This window comes from Accipiter gentilis, chromosome W (genome assembly GCF_929443795.1).
Source record: "Accipiter gentilis chromosome W, bAccGen1.1, whole genome shotgun sequence".
NCBI lineage: Eukaryota > Metazoa > Chordata > Aves > Accipitriformes > Accipitridae > Astur > Astur gentilis.
This window is the reverse complement of record NC_064918.1, coordinates 10,901,670-10,916,055: the sequence shown is the minus strand read 5'-3', so window position 1 is coordinate 10,916,055 and position 14,386 is coordinate 10,901,670. Positions and strand designations below refer to the sequence as shown.

At 46.0% G+C, this 14,386-nt stretch overlaps 1 protein-coding gene across 2 annotated transcripts in view; it reads right to left on the bottom strand.

Moving 5' to 3' along the window:
- LOC126035298 (uncharacterized) overlaps positions 1 to 14,386 on the bottom strand; it is a 227,458-nt gene that overhangs the window by 162,169 nt on the left and 50,903 nt on the right. The window contains exon 1 of one of the 2 annotated variants that reach the window (XM_049793741.1): positions 13,401 to 13,520. The exons of the other annotated variant lie outside the window; for it this stretch is intronic. The gene's annotated coding sequence lies outside the window, so the exon portion shown is untranslated. Of the gene's footprint in view, positions 1 to 13,400; positions 13,521 to 14,386 lie in introns of those variants that run through there. 2 annotated transcript variants of the gene reach the window in all.

Sequence of the window (14,386 nt, the reverse complement as noted above, 5' to 3'; positions counted from 1 at the left end):
ACCAGGTCTCCTCCTGCTCACCCGAGAATCGCACTCTTGACTTGAGCACAGCTCCAGGCTGTGGGACAAGATCCTCCTCACTTGCACACAGCCTTTCCCAGGTTATCATATCCACTGTGTAGAAAAGCTCCATGACAGAATAATGAGCACTAAAACAACAACAACAAAATATTTTTAAAGTTTAAAATATATCCTTGTTATTATTTTAACTCTACTTTTCTTTGCCTTGTATCCCTCTGGAAGAACACCCCTTCTGTCAATATCCCTTCTAACTAAAGGAGGTGGATAGTTACTCTGAGTTCACTCCTACAGAGGATATATCTTAAAATCATTCAATCACAGATTATTTTTATGACTGCAGCATTTGTATGCCATGCTTGCAAGCAGAAGATCTGACAGCTAGAAACACATGTTAAAAATTATGTCTGGTTTTCACTCTTGAATGGTAGATGTATGCTCTGTCACCCTTATGCACAAGCAGTTGATTGATAACCAAAATGGAGGAAGATGAATATATGCTATGAGCATGCACATCTTTGTGCTTTGAGCTTAGATGTTGAACTTATAGAAAATTAGGTGATGCCTGTCTGGTCTTTGAGAAATTCTCTCTTAGACAAATATAGAATACTGGTTGAAAAAAAGAATGTTACAGGCTTTTTCTGGCTCCCATTAAAATTGTTCAAGACATTCACTTCAGTTGGAGCTGGATGGCGCTCTATAGAAATATTTTCTGTCGTAGTTTAACCCCAGCCTGCAACTAAGCACCACGCAGCCGCTCACTCACTCCCCCCCCCCCCAGTGGGATGGGGGACAAAATCGGGAAAAGAAGTAAAACTCATGGGTTGAGATAAGAACAGTTTAATAGAACAGAAAAGAAGAAACTAATAATGATAATAACACTAATAAAATGGCAACAGTAATAATAAAAGGATTGGAATGTACAAATGATGTGCAGTGCAATTGCTCACCACGTGCTGATTGACACCCAGTTAGTCCCCGAGCAGTGATCCCCCCCCACTCCCACTCCCCCCCCATTTATATACTAGATGTGACATCACATGGTATGGAATACCCCGTTGGCTACTTTGGGTCAGCTGCCCTGGCTGTGTCCCCTCCCAACTTCTTGTGCCCCTCCAGCTTTCTCACTGGGTGGGCATCAGAAGCTGAAAAATCCTTGACTTTAGACTAAACACTACTTAGCAACAACTGAAAACATCAGTGTTATCAACATTCTTCTCATACTGAACTCAAAACATAGCACTGTACCAGCTACTAGGAAGACAATTAACTCTTCAGGTGGAGCTGGATGGAGCTCTATAGAAATATTTTCAAACCACATGTCATATTCTTTCAGGAGTAGCTGTATTCCTCTGTTCTTGCAAGTGTTTGTTGTAATGTTTGGCTAATCTCATATGAAGATCCTCAAGATTTATGAGTTGCCATTGTTGGTTTTGTCTGTGCTCTCCTAAGGCCACAACCTCTAGAGCTCACTTGTCTAACATTTTTGCAGTGTGCATTTCTGAAATCCTGTTTGTTAAGAATACTACATCATAACAAAAGCTTTGAAGTAGCACCAGGAGACATTGCTCTTTCCTAACCTCAGAGAATCACGTGCACTAGTTGTACTGAAGGAAAATGGATCATATTCAGCATATGAGAAAAACAGCTGCATGCAATTAGAGATGACATTGGAGGTAAAAATGGAGGGCCATTAATTTTATAGCATTAAATGAAGAGAAATGTTAGACCTCTATAATATGCTTCAATGAATACATTTTCACAAATGAATGTAGGAAGTGTGTATCTATATATATACTGTTGAGAAAAAATTACTATATTCAATCCAACCTCATATACTGTATCTGCAAATGTAAATATATATACTTTGACAGATTTCTCATTCTTTAAAATTGGTTTAATTGCTCTGGCCTACTAATGGACATAATTCCAAAATGGCAATCTAAAGATTTCATTACAGTTGTTGATCTCCAGTCATCTATGGTCCTCTGAACATAAGCTGTGATTTAAAACCCATGTGAATTCTTCAGTACTGGTCATATCGTCCAGTTTATCAGCCACTTTAAAGGTAATTAAGCTACTTCGTGTTAAAATTATATGCTTTTTTTTAGTTTCAGAGTTGGTGTTGGGGTGGGTTTTTTTATTTCAAGTTTCTTTTATACTGCAAAAAATTTACTGTAATTGGGATCAGTCATTGCATTTTACCAGCCCTTGTCATCCTAGGAACCCAGGGCTGCCATGCAGGGTCAAGCAGAAGTTTATTTCTCCTACTGCCCTTCCTCTGATGTGATGATGTCTATAAAGATGTCATTACGAGCACATTTCTATTGGATTAAATGCCCCTTCCAAAATATTTGCTGCTATTATTTTAGATAACTCTGTTATCCAAGGAATTCTTGATATCCGCAGAAATACTGGTCCTTTAAAAAGTACTTTCCTCAGAGGTTTCCTTAGTCCCATTTCCACCTTTACTCCATCTGAATATCTCTTTCTTCTCCCTGGAGGCTGCAGAGAGCACAGGTGCTTTTATCTCCCTTCAGTAAACCACTCACTGACTCATGTACTGTTATCTTGCCCCTTCTTAGTCCCCTTTCTCACTTAAGAAAACCCAGGCCTTTTGAGCACCCCCACCATCAGAGATTTTCAGTGGTCTTGAATGCACGCTAAAGCTGACTAGTGCTTTCCAGTCTGTATTATTAGCTAGTCAACCCCCCTTGAAAATGCAGTTCATTTAGGATCCACTGAAATCCCAGTCTCAATTTCCTGTCATTCTTCCCCTGGTGCTGCTGGGAAGAAACTCCCTTAAATATCTATTTGTTGTGGATTAACCCCAGCCAGCAACTAAGCACCACACAGCTGCTCACTCACTTCCCCCACACCCAGTGGGATGGGGGAGAGAATTGGAAGGAAAATGGTAAAACTCATGGGTTGAGATAAGAACAGTGTAATAGAAGAGAAAGGAAGAAACTAATAATGACAATAATAACAATAATAAAATTAAAATACTAATACAAGGATTGGAATATACAAAACAAGCGATGCACAATGCAATTAGTTACTTCCCAAGCAGCAATCCCCCCAGTTTATATACTAGACATGACGCCACATGCTATGGAATACCCCGTTGGCCAGCTTGGGTCAGCTGCCCTGGCTGTGTCCCCTCCCAACTTCTTGTGCCCCTCCAGCCTTCTTGCTTGCTTGCTGGGCATGAGAAGCTGTAGGGTTCAATTATATGGAACTTAGTTATTGGGCCTGAAAGTAGCTCATGGTCACAAGAGCGTTCCAGACGCCTTTAGAAGGCCTTGAACAGACTAAACAAGAAGATAGAAAAAGAAAGATCCCAATTAGAAAAACACAGGTGCACATTCCACGATAAAGGGAACTTGGCACAACCAACCTCAATTCAGGGGCTTATCTTGACCAATTGGACTGAGACAAGTTTTGCATGCTCTAACTAACATAGCCAATTATGTCCTGTGTGTATGCACGTGTATAGAGTGAGTATAACTAACTTTATCTTATGATTATAGGCGTGGACAGTATCGATGTAAGAAATCACCGCTTATGCTTGTGCGCGTGGACACCAAATGCTTGCATGCAGCAGCCAATCAAAGCTTCTAAACAACTTAGAGAATTGTATAAGAATGATCAGCTAAGCTCAATAAAGTGGCGACTTTAATCATCATATTGGTGTTCTATCGTCCGGGCCCCACATGGAATAACCCTAAACCCTACAAGAAGCTGAAAAATCCTTGACTTGAGACTAAACATTACTTAGCAACAACTGAAAACATCAGTGTGTTATCAACGTTCTTCTCATACTGAACCCAAAACATAGCACTGTACCACCTATGTCCTGGGTTCAGCTGGGATAGAGTTAAATTTTACAGGAACCTGGGAGGTGGGGGCATAGCCGGGGCAGCTGACCTGAACTAGCCAGTATATAAATGGGGAGCCGGCCGGGGGGGGGGGTGGGTGGGGTGTGGTCTCTGTTTTCGGTGGGGGAAGTGGCGGAGCGTCGGGTCCCGGGTGGTGAGCAGTTGCACTGTGCATCACTCTTTTTGTATACTTTTTTTTTCATTAGTGCCGTTGTTGTTGTTGTAATCTCTTTGTGTTTGTCCCAGTAAACTGCCTTTATCTCAACCCTCGAGGTTCCAGGTTTTTTTTTTTCTTTTTTTCTCTCCTCCGTCTCCTCCCCATCCCACCGGAGGGGGGCGGAGGAGCGAGCGAGCGGCTGCGTGGTCCTTTGTTACCGGCCGGGCTGAAACCACGACAGCCCTTTTTGGCGCCCAACGTGGGGCACGAGGGTTGAGATAACGACAGATCTGGCCAGAGCGTGTTGAAACAAATTTGCCAAACGCATTTCTTAGAAATATAGATGTTAGTCACAATGTTGTTTCATTTGTTTACATGGTGGCGTTTTGTAAGCTCTTATATGCTCTATGTATTGCCTGTAGTTGCGTATCTCATCTCTGGGAGAGTGATTGGGATTATCATTTTGCTGTACTGGGCAATGTCGACTTATGAAATGATTACATCACTGGTCATGAGGTTAAGCTGGTATCTGTATGAGGCAGTGATAATATTTCCATACTTCGGGCGCCTTCTGTCGGATTTTATTGGTAATTACACCCAATCCATGGGGAAATTAGGGGGGGATACCTCCCCCCGTCCGTTCACCTCCCTTTTCTCCTTCCGACTAATTACAACAGCTTTTGAGAATTTTGAATATCCTTGGGATGCGCAAGCCAGTGTGCTGTTAGTGCTATGCCTCCTGACTATGTTTCAGGTCTTGTTTAGGGCTACAAAAAGGCTCTTTAAGAGTACCACTCAGAGATCTCCCCCAAAGCTGGATACTCATGGGTGGCACGGCATGTGGGAGCATATGGGCAAGTATCTAGAGAACTTCTCACCGCCAGTGACTTGGAAGTTCACTCCCGAACAACTACAGAACCCTTATGAAGTGACAGAATATTTGAAAGAAAAATGCTGTGGCTATTCCAAAGACATACAACTCGCCTCACTGTGCTGGGCCCTGGCCAGTATCTACCAAACACTGCTTGATATTATGCAGCACCCTCGGGGGGAAAAGGGGAAAAAGATGGAAAACAGGACAACATGCACCATGGCTACCCAAACCCTGACAACAGACACCGTGGCTGCCCCTACCCCAACAACAAGCACCGTGGCTGTCCCTACCCCGACAACAGGTACCATGACTACCCCTACCCCGGTGACAGACACTGCAGCTAAACCAGAGAACCAGCCTGTGCCAGTATCAGTCGCCCCTGTACAGAAAAAGAAACACACAAAGAAATCAGTTCGCTTAGCGAGAGATGAAGATGAACAAGGGTCATCGCGAGAACAGGAGGTAGAGGCAGAACCTGAAATAATTACCCGATCTCTATCCATGAGTGAGTTGTGTGACATGCGAAAAGATTTTAGCCGCCACCCAGGTGAGCACATTGTTACCTGGCTGCTCCGATGCTGGGATAGCGGGGCTAGTAGTGTGGAATTAGAGGGTAAGGAAGCCAAGCAGTTGGGATCTCTGTCTAGGGAAGGGGGCATCGACAAGGCGATTGGGAGGAAAACACAAGTCCTCAGCCTCTGGAGGCGACTTCTGTTAGGTGTAAAGGAAAGATACCCCTTCAGGGATGAAGTTACATGTCACCAAGGCAAGTGGACCACCATGGAGAGAGGTATCCAGTACCTGAGAGAATTAGCCGTGCTGGAGGTGATTTACAATGATCCAGAAAATGCGCAGTCACCCACAGATCCAGATGAAGTCCAATGCACACAACCCATGTGGCGGAAGTTTCTACGACGTGCACCACCAACCTATGCCAACTCATTGGCAGTAATGTCCTGGAGAGAAGGCTATGGACAAACGGTGGATGAATTGGCTGTCCAACTCTGGCAATACGAAGGAAGTCTCTCTTCCTCCCTACGGGCCTGTGTCTCAGCTGTAGAGGAGTTGTCCCGAGAGTTCCAGCAATTCAAAGTGGATCTGTCCTCCTCCTCACCTGTAAAGGCCCGCATCGCAGTTATTGGGAGTAAGCGTTCCTCTGCCCGAGAGAGGAGAGAGAAAGTACACTCGACGGGCTAACCTGTGGTTTTACCTGCGTGACCATGGAGAGGACATGAGGAAGTGGGATGGAAAACCTACCTCAGTCTTGGATGCACGGGTACAGGAGTTGCGAGAAAAAGCAACCAGAAAAGAGAATTATTCTTGGAAAACTGCTGCTCCAGTTTCCCGTGAGCAGTCCCCCAGACGCAGTAGATGGGCTGATCTCATTTCTGATCCCCTTGAAGGGACTTCTGATTTACGTGTGCAGAAAGTGAGTAACGGATATTCTAACCAGGATTAGAGGGGCCCTGCCTCCAGCCAGGTGGAGGAGAGGGACAACCGAGTCTACTGGACAGTGTGGATTCGATGGCCTGGCACATCAGACCCACAGGAATATAAGGCTCTAGTGGACACTGGTGCACAATGTACCCTAATGCCATCAAGTTCTAAAGGGGCAGAACCCATCTGTATCTCTGGTGTGACAGGGGGATCCCAAGAGCTAACCGTATTGGAAGCTGAAATGAGTCTAACCGGGAATGAGTGGCATAAACACCCCATTGCGACTGGCCCAGAGGCCCCGTGCATCCTTGGTATAGATTATCTCAGGAGGGGGTATTTCAAGGACCCAAAAGGGTACCGTTGGGCCTTTGGTATAGCTGCCTTGGAGACGGAGGAGATTGAAAAGCTGTCTACCCTGCCGGGTCTCTCCCAAGACCCTTCGGTTGTGGAGTTGCTGAAGGTTGAAGAACAACAGGTGCCAATTGCTACCATGACGGTGCACCGGCGACAATATCGCACCAACCGAGACTCCCTGATCCCAATCCATAAGCTGATTTGCCAACTGGAGAGCCAAGGAGTGATCAGCAAGACTCACTCACCCTTTAATAGTCCCATATGGCCCGTGCAGAAATCCAATGGGGAATGGCGACTAACAGTAGATTATCGTGGGCTGAATGAAGTCACGCCACCGCTGAGCGCTGCTGTGCCAGATATGTTAGAGCTTCAATATGAACTGGAATCAAAGGCAGCCAAGTGGTATGCCACAATGGACATTGCTAATGCATTTTTCTCCATTCCTTTGGCAACGGAGTGCAGGCCTCAGTTTGCTTTCACTTGGAGGGGCGTCCAGTACACCTGGAATCGACTGCCCCAGGGGTGGAAACACAGCCCCACCATTTGTCATGGACTGATCCAGGCTGCACTAGAAAAAGGTGAAGCTCCAGAGCACCTGCAATATATTGATGACATCATCTTATGGGGCAACACGTCAGAAGAAGTTTTTGAGAAAGGGAAGAAAATAATCCAAATCCTTTTGAAGGCTGGTTTTGCCATAAAAGAAAGTAAGGTCAAGGGACCTGTGCAGGAGATCCAGTTCTTAGGAGTAAAATGGCAAGATGGGCGTCGTCAGATCCCTGTGGACGTCATCAACAAAATAGCAGCTATGTCCTCACCGACTAATAAAAAGGAAACACAGGCTTTCTTAGGTGTTGTGGGTTTTTGGAGAATGCATATTCCAAATTACAGTCAAATTGTAAGCCCTCTCTACCAAGTTACTCGGAAGAAGAACGATTTTAAATGGGGGCCTGAGCAACGACAAGCCTTTGAACAGATTAAGCAGGAGATTGTTCATGCAGTAGCTCTTGGGCCAGTCCGGACAGGACAAGATATTAAAAATATGCTCTACACTGCAGCTGGGGAGAATGGCCCTACCTGGAGCCTTTGGCAGAAAGCACCTGGGGATACCCGTGGCCGACCTCTGGGGTTTTGGAGTCGGGGATATCGAGGATCCGAGGCTCGCTATACTCCAACTGAAAAAGAGATACTGGCAGCATATGAAGGAGTTCGAGCCGCCTCAGAAGTGGTTGGTACTGAAACAGAGCTCTTCTTAGCACCTCGACTGCCAGTGCTGGGCTGGATGTTCAAAGGGAAAGTTTCCTCTACGCATCACGCGACTGACGCCACGTGGAGTAAGTGGATCGCACTGATCACACAGCGAGCTCGCATAGGAAACCCCAGTCGCCCAGGAATGTTAGAAGTGATCACGGACTGGCCAGAAGGCAAAGATTTTGGAATGTCGCCAGAGGAGGAGGTGGCACGTGCTGAAGAAGCCCCACTATATAATAAACTGCCAGAAAATGAGAGGCAATATGCCCTGTTCACTGATGGGTCCTGTCGCATTGTGGGAAAACATCGAAGGTGGAAGGCTGCTGTATGGAGTCCTACACGACAAGTTGCAGAAACTGCTGAAGGAGAAGGTGAATCGAGTCAGTTTGCAGAGGTGAAAGCCATCCAGCTAGCGTTAGACATTGCTGAAAGAGAAAAGTGGCCAGTGCTCTATCTCTATACTGACTCATGGATGGTGGCAAATGCCCTATGGGGGTGGCTACAGCAATGGAAGAAGGGCAATTGGCAGCGCAGAGGTAAACCCATCTGGGCTGCCGCACTGTGGCAAGATATCGCTGTTCGGATAGAGAAGCTAGTGGTAAAAGTACGTCACGTAGATGCTCATGTACCCAAGAGTCGAGCCACTGAAGAACATCAAAACAACCAGCAGGCAGATCAGGCCGCCAAGATTGAAGTGTCTCAGGTGGACCTGGACTGGCAACGTAGGGGTGAGCTATTTATGGCTCAGTGGGCCTACGATACCTCAGGCCATCAGGGAAGAGATGCAACATATAGATGGGCTCGAGATCGAGGGGTGGACTTGACCATGGACACTATCGCACAGGTCATCCATGAATGTGAAACATGTGCTGCAATTAAGCAAGCCAAGCGGTAAAAACCCCTGTCGCATGGAGGGCGATGGCTGAAATATAAACAGTGGGAGGCCTGGCAGATTGACTATATCACACTCCCACGAACACGCCAAGGCAAGTGCCATGTGCTTACAATGGTGGAAGCAACCACTGGGTGGCTGGAAACATACCCTGTGTCCCATGCCACTGCCCAGAACACTATCCTGGGCCTTGAAGAGAAAATTTTATGGCAACACAGCACCCCAGAAAGAATCGAGTCGGACAACGGGACTCACTTCCGAAACAACCTCGTAGACACCTGGGCCAAAGAACATGGCATTGAGTGGGTGTATCACATCCCTTATCACGCACCAGCCTCCGGAAAAATTGAACGGTACAATGGACTGCTGAAAACTACATTGAGAGCGATGGGGGGTGGCACTTTCAAGCATTGGGATACACATTTAACAAAAGCCACCTGGTTAGTTAATACTAGAGGATCCGCCAATCGGGCTGGCCCCGCCCAACCAAGAGTTCCACATACTGTAGAAGGGGATAAAGTCCCTGTAGTGCGCATGAGGAGTATGTTAGGAAAGACAGTCTGGGTTAGTCCTCCCTCAAGCAGCAGCAAACCCATTCAAGGGGTTGTTTTTGCTCAAGGACCTGGGTACAACTGGTGGGTGATGCAGAAGGATGGGGAGGTTCGATGTGTACCTCAGGGAGATTTGATTTTGGGAGAGAATAGCCAGTGAATTGGGCTGTATGATATTTAACTGCCAAATAACCTGCCAATGCATGTCATTGTATCTATAGTGTCTATATGCCATATCAAGGGTATTATTGTGAGAATTATCCAAATGACTACAGGATGGACTTTTGAAACTGAGCCAAGTACAACAGCGATAGAACTTGAACTGGCACCCAGCAATTTCCTCAAGATCAACATCTTCGACCTGCAGACCAGGGGCATGAGTTACACCAAATGTACTAGCCACAAGTTCCAGAGGCAGCGTACAACAACCCAACATCTCACACCATCTCTCTCTTATCCTGAAGAACTGTTACAACAGATAGAGCCCCAAAATCGATGGACACATTAGAGGGATAGCCCATAGGCTAAAGGAACACCGTGTGTGTGTGTGCGAGGTCGGGGGGTGGAGTCCATATACTTATATATAAGACAAGGAAAGTTGTAGTGGTTGATTGGAAAAAAAAAAGTAAGATCTGGGCATGATGTAGATGGTATAGAATAAGGGGTGGATAATGTCCTGGGTTCAGCTGGGATAGAGTTAATTTTTACAGGAACCTGGGAGGTGGGGACATAGCCAGGGCAGCTGACCTGAACTAGCCAAGGAGCTATTCCATACCATGTGACATCCTTCCCAGTATATAAATGGGGAGCGGGCCGGGGGGGTGGTCTCTGTTTTCGGTGGGGGAAGTGGGGGAGCGTCGGGTCCCGGGTGGTGAGCAGTTGCACTGTGCATCACTCTTTTTGTATACTTTTTTTTTTCATTAGTGCCGTTGTTGTAATCTCTTTGTGTTTGTCCCAGTAAACTGCCTTTATCTCAACCCTCGAGGTTCCAGGGTTTTTTTTTTCTTTTTTTCTCTCCTCCGTCTCCTCCCCATCCCACCGGAGGGGGGCGGAGGAGCGAGCGAGCCGCTGCGTGGTCCTTTGTTACCGGCCGGGCTGAAACCACGACACACCTACTAGAACGAAAATTAACTCTCTCCCAGCCAAAACCAGGACACCTTTTTTCTCCTGGAAGTCTCTCCTTCCTCCTCTCCTTTGCTGTGATTTGTACTTGCTGAAGGTCACACCATGAATGTCTATGAAGAGCCATGCCAGCTGGCCAGGCGTAAAGGTATGGGGATGAGCCCAGAGCTGCAACCTTCCCACTGATGCTGCCCTTGGCTCCGTGCATGCCCATCTCTGGGCCCCAGCTGAGGCCGTGATGCTCCATAGTCCCCTGGTCTCTCCAGTCCAGATCAGGGCTTGGTCTGCCCTCCATAGTGTTTCCTTTATATTTCTTTACCTGTCTGTCCTCATCCACCATCTGTATCTGGTTATATGTTTTGCTTTGATGGGTACAAGGAGTGCCTTTTTATTCTGTGCTTATGCAGTGCTAAGAACAAGTGGGCTCAGCATCTGAGGTAGACTCTAAGCCTGGCTGGCTAATACTGCCATGGCTAGTGAAGGGGAAATTCTAACTGTAACTGCTCAGCAGTGGTAATTTGTGACCAAGGAATGATCTAGCAAGGAGGGCAAGAAGGCCCAACTACAAAAGGGGTTAAACTGGCTGGAAGCAGGAATGCCAGGGACAGAACTACTCCTTGCAAGGAAGTGAAGTTTCCCTAGGTTATAAGAAACAGCCTCAGCATTGTCTTGTAAACCATCCTGGAATGTGAGGGCTTAGGGGCCGAAGCTCAGGGGCCACTTTTGGGCAGCAGAGCTGGGCTGGAGGATGGACCCCTGGCCGGCTGAGGTGCCCCAATGCAACTGCTCTGGGGATTGGTGCTGGTGCCAGTGTATATAAGGAATCTGCTTGTGACGTATCTTTGCAGACTCCTTGTAGAATCACTTATGGCAGTAGGACTCTGCCCAATGCATTGTTCATTAAATTTTTCTTTTATATTTAAGCACAAACATGTGTTTAATTTGCCTTGAGGGGTACCATAAAAATTCCCCAACACTAGAAACAGAAAAAAGGCATGATCCAAACAAAAACTTATGACAAATAAAACACCTTCCATGAAACAACTGGCCAAGTTCCTAACTGCTCTGTTGTAGCTGAAATTTCATTTAAATCAGTGCAATCACACTAGGGACAAAACTGATCCAGAGTCTAACTGGCATATGGGGGAGGCCCCCTCAGTAGCTCCCTGGGGCTGACTCAAGCAGTGCTATATGAATACAAAGACTTAGTGTGAGTGGCAATATTGAGACTGAGCAGCAGGCAATCTGGGCTCTTAGATTGGCCACTAACAAAGCATGCCACTTTGGGCAACACCTCCCATCTCTTTTTCCCCTTACACATTTATCTGTTCTCCATATTTAGACTGCAAACTCCTCCAGGCAAGGATTCATTCTTACTACCTGTTCGTACAGGCTACTCACAACAGGTGCCAGCGACTGCTGGAATTAACAAAGAACCCCCAAAGCAGTAGATCACCCAATCCTGTGCTGTGCTGTCTGATGGTCCTTTTGATGGACCTATTCATGATTCTTTTGATTTATGATTTGAAAAGCAGGGATGAAATAAGAAAATAAGACAGCCATGCCTACTCAAGGAGTTAAAGAGGGACTAAAAGCGTATAAGAGCCAGGGCAGCTGGGCAGGGTGGCCAGCAGGCTGGGAGGCCTGTCAGCAGGACACAGCGCCCAGGGTGTCCCTACAAGGGTACACCACCACCCTGGAGGAAACAGGACCTGCTGCTGGAGCCACAAATGCTCCCCAGGGCACTGGCACAGGATAGCCCCAGGTGAGGGAGAGGATGGGCCTATTGATCTTTTTATTTTTTTATTTTGAGGGAAACAAAACCCATGAAGATCTAAATTTGCAACTAAAAGACCAAAAACATTAAACAGAAATAACACAGATCAAATGCATACTGATCCACCAGCCACAATATGAAAAACAAATAGTACAGGAGTAGGAATGTGTGACATTACAGCATTTTTCTACAAACTGTCTATATACCAGAAGTATATGAAAAAAAAGAAAAGAAAAACACTACAACAAAACACTGAGCTCAGCAACCTGAGAGTACAGTCCTGGGCACAGTTAACCAACTGAAAATTAGTCATCCATATTTCTCTAGCTAGACATAAACCAAGGGGCTCCAAACAGCCTGACCTCATAAAAACAGGGTAGAGGAAAACAATAGAGAAATCATCCTTTCAATGTGGGCTCAACAATGCACTGTAAAATAATCACACCTGATGTGAATAATGGTCCTTCCTGCAGCCCTGTCCACCCGCAACACAGCTCTGCCTTGGTACTTTGTTGGGAATTGGCTTGATGAAAAAAGGACATGGGTCTATAGAAAAGTTGTGCGAGCAGAGTTCTGTGTCAAAGAATGTCAGTTTGAGCAGCAAGACTAGGCCTTGGCCGAAAATAGCTGGCTTTACTGATATTGGGAGAAAAACAACAGCTGGTCTCGCTGTTATCAGGAGAAAGACAGGGACGGTGTGACCTTGGCATAATTTCATAAGTAACTTTTGAAGAAGTTCTCATGAGAAAGTTACTGAACACGCATAGCTGCCAGCCACAAGTGGGTGTGTTTTAGTAATGAATAAACATTAGCAATGTACCAATCATATTAGGTCTAGTAGGCATAATTATCGCAAACTCTATAAATATGAGCTATCCGTGCAAATAAAGTTGAATCACTTCTATCACTCATATTGGGTCGACTTATGTGCATTCCTCCGCCGCTCCAACAAATGGCGCCCGAACAGGGACTGAAGAAAGGGGAATTGGAGCGACGGACACTGAGAAGCACCGGTAGCAGCGACCGGGGGGCAAAAGATTAACCGAACGCTGATCGTCTTGGTTGGTGTGTTAACTCTCGTGCCTGGACCGTCCAAAAGGGGTTCGCCGTCAGTGAGGGCTACTGGAAAAAGGCTGCAAAGACTTTTTAACCGAGGTGCCTTAATCAAGGTAGCACCCAGGAGTATCAAGAAGCCGGCCGGCAATGGATCAAGAGGTAGCCCTAAAATTATTACAGTGCTTTTTAGAAAAGCGGGGAGTAAACTGCATTAAGCAAATTTCGGGGTTAGTCGCGCTGGGTCACGTTAAGGGATGCTTTAAGAATCCGGATTTATTATTTGAGGAGAGTGAATGGCGTAGATTAGGAGACGTATTATGGAATATGGTAACTGACGATGATAAATCAGCTAAAAAACTAATGAAGCAAGGACAGAAACCTTTCAATTAGTGTGGGTACAGCTTTTGAGCTTAGTACCTGGAAAGCTATCGGAACCTCCCTATGGGATGAAATTAGTGACGGGTCTAAAGAAGTTAAAGGTCTTGCAACTTTATGGAAATTGATTAAGACAACTCCGTAAGAAATGAAAGCAGATCGTAAAGCGTCTGCGTCTGCTTTTGCTGCTCTCTCTCTCCAACCGCAAGCGAAAGGGAAAAGCGGGGAGAAAAACATAATGCAGCAAGAGAGACTTTTTGGAGCTTGTTCGCCTGCTCTTGTGCCCTTGACTTCTGCTTCACTCCCTGGGACTGCCGACATTAATCATCCATCTGACAGTTCCCAAGCCTCCCTATCCGTACGATTAAAGGAAACCCTACAAAATCAGGGAGTGAGTAAAAATCTGCCTACGAAAACACAGCCCCCAGATACCACCGTTCAACATGAACAAATTATACCTAGCATATACCCTGATTCAAATAATGCAAACAAGGACTTGGCTACTCTAATAATAGAACAAAAAGAGACAATGTTAGAATTGTTAAAGGAAATGGGGAAAAGAGACGGGGAAACCAACCGCACCCGCAATAGATGCAGAGCCGCTTGTAATAGCCGCTGCAGAAAAAGGCAGAGACATTGGAGGG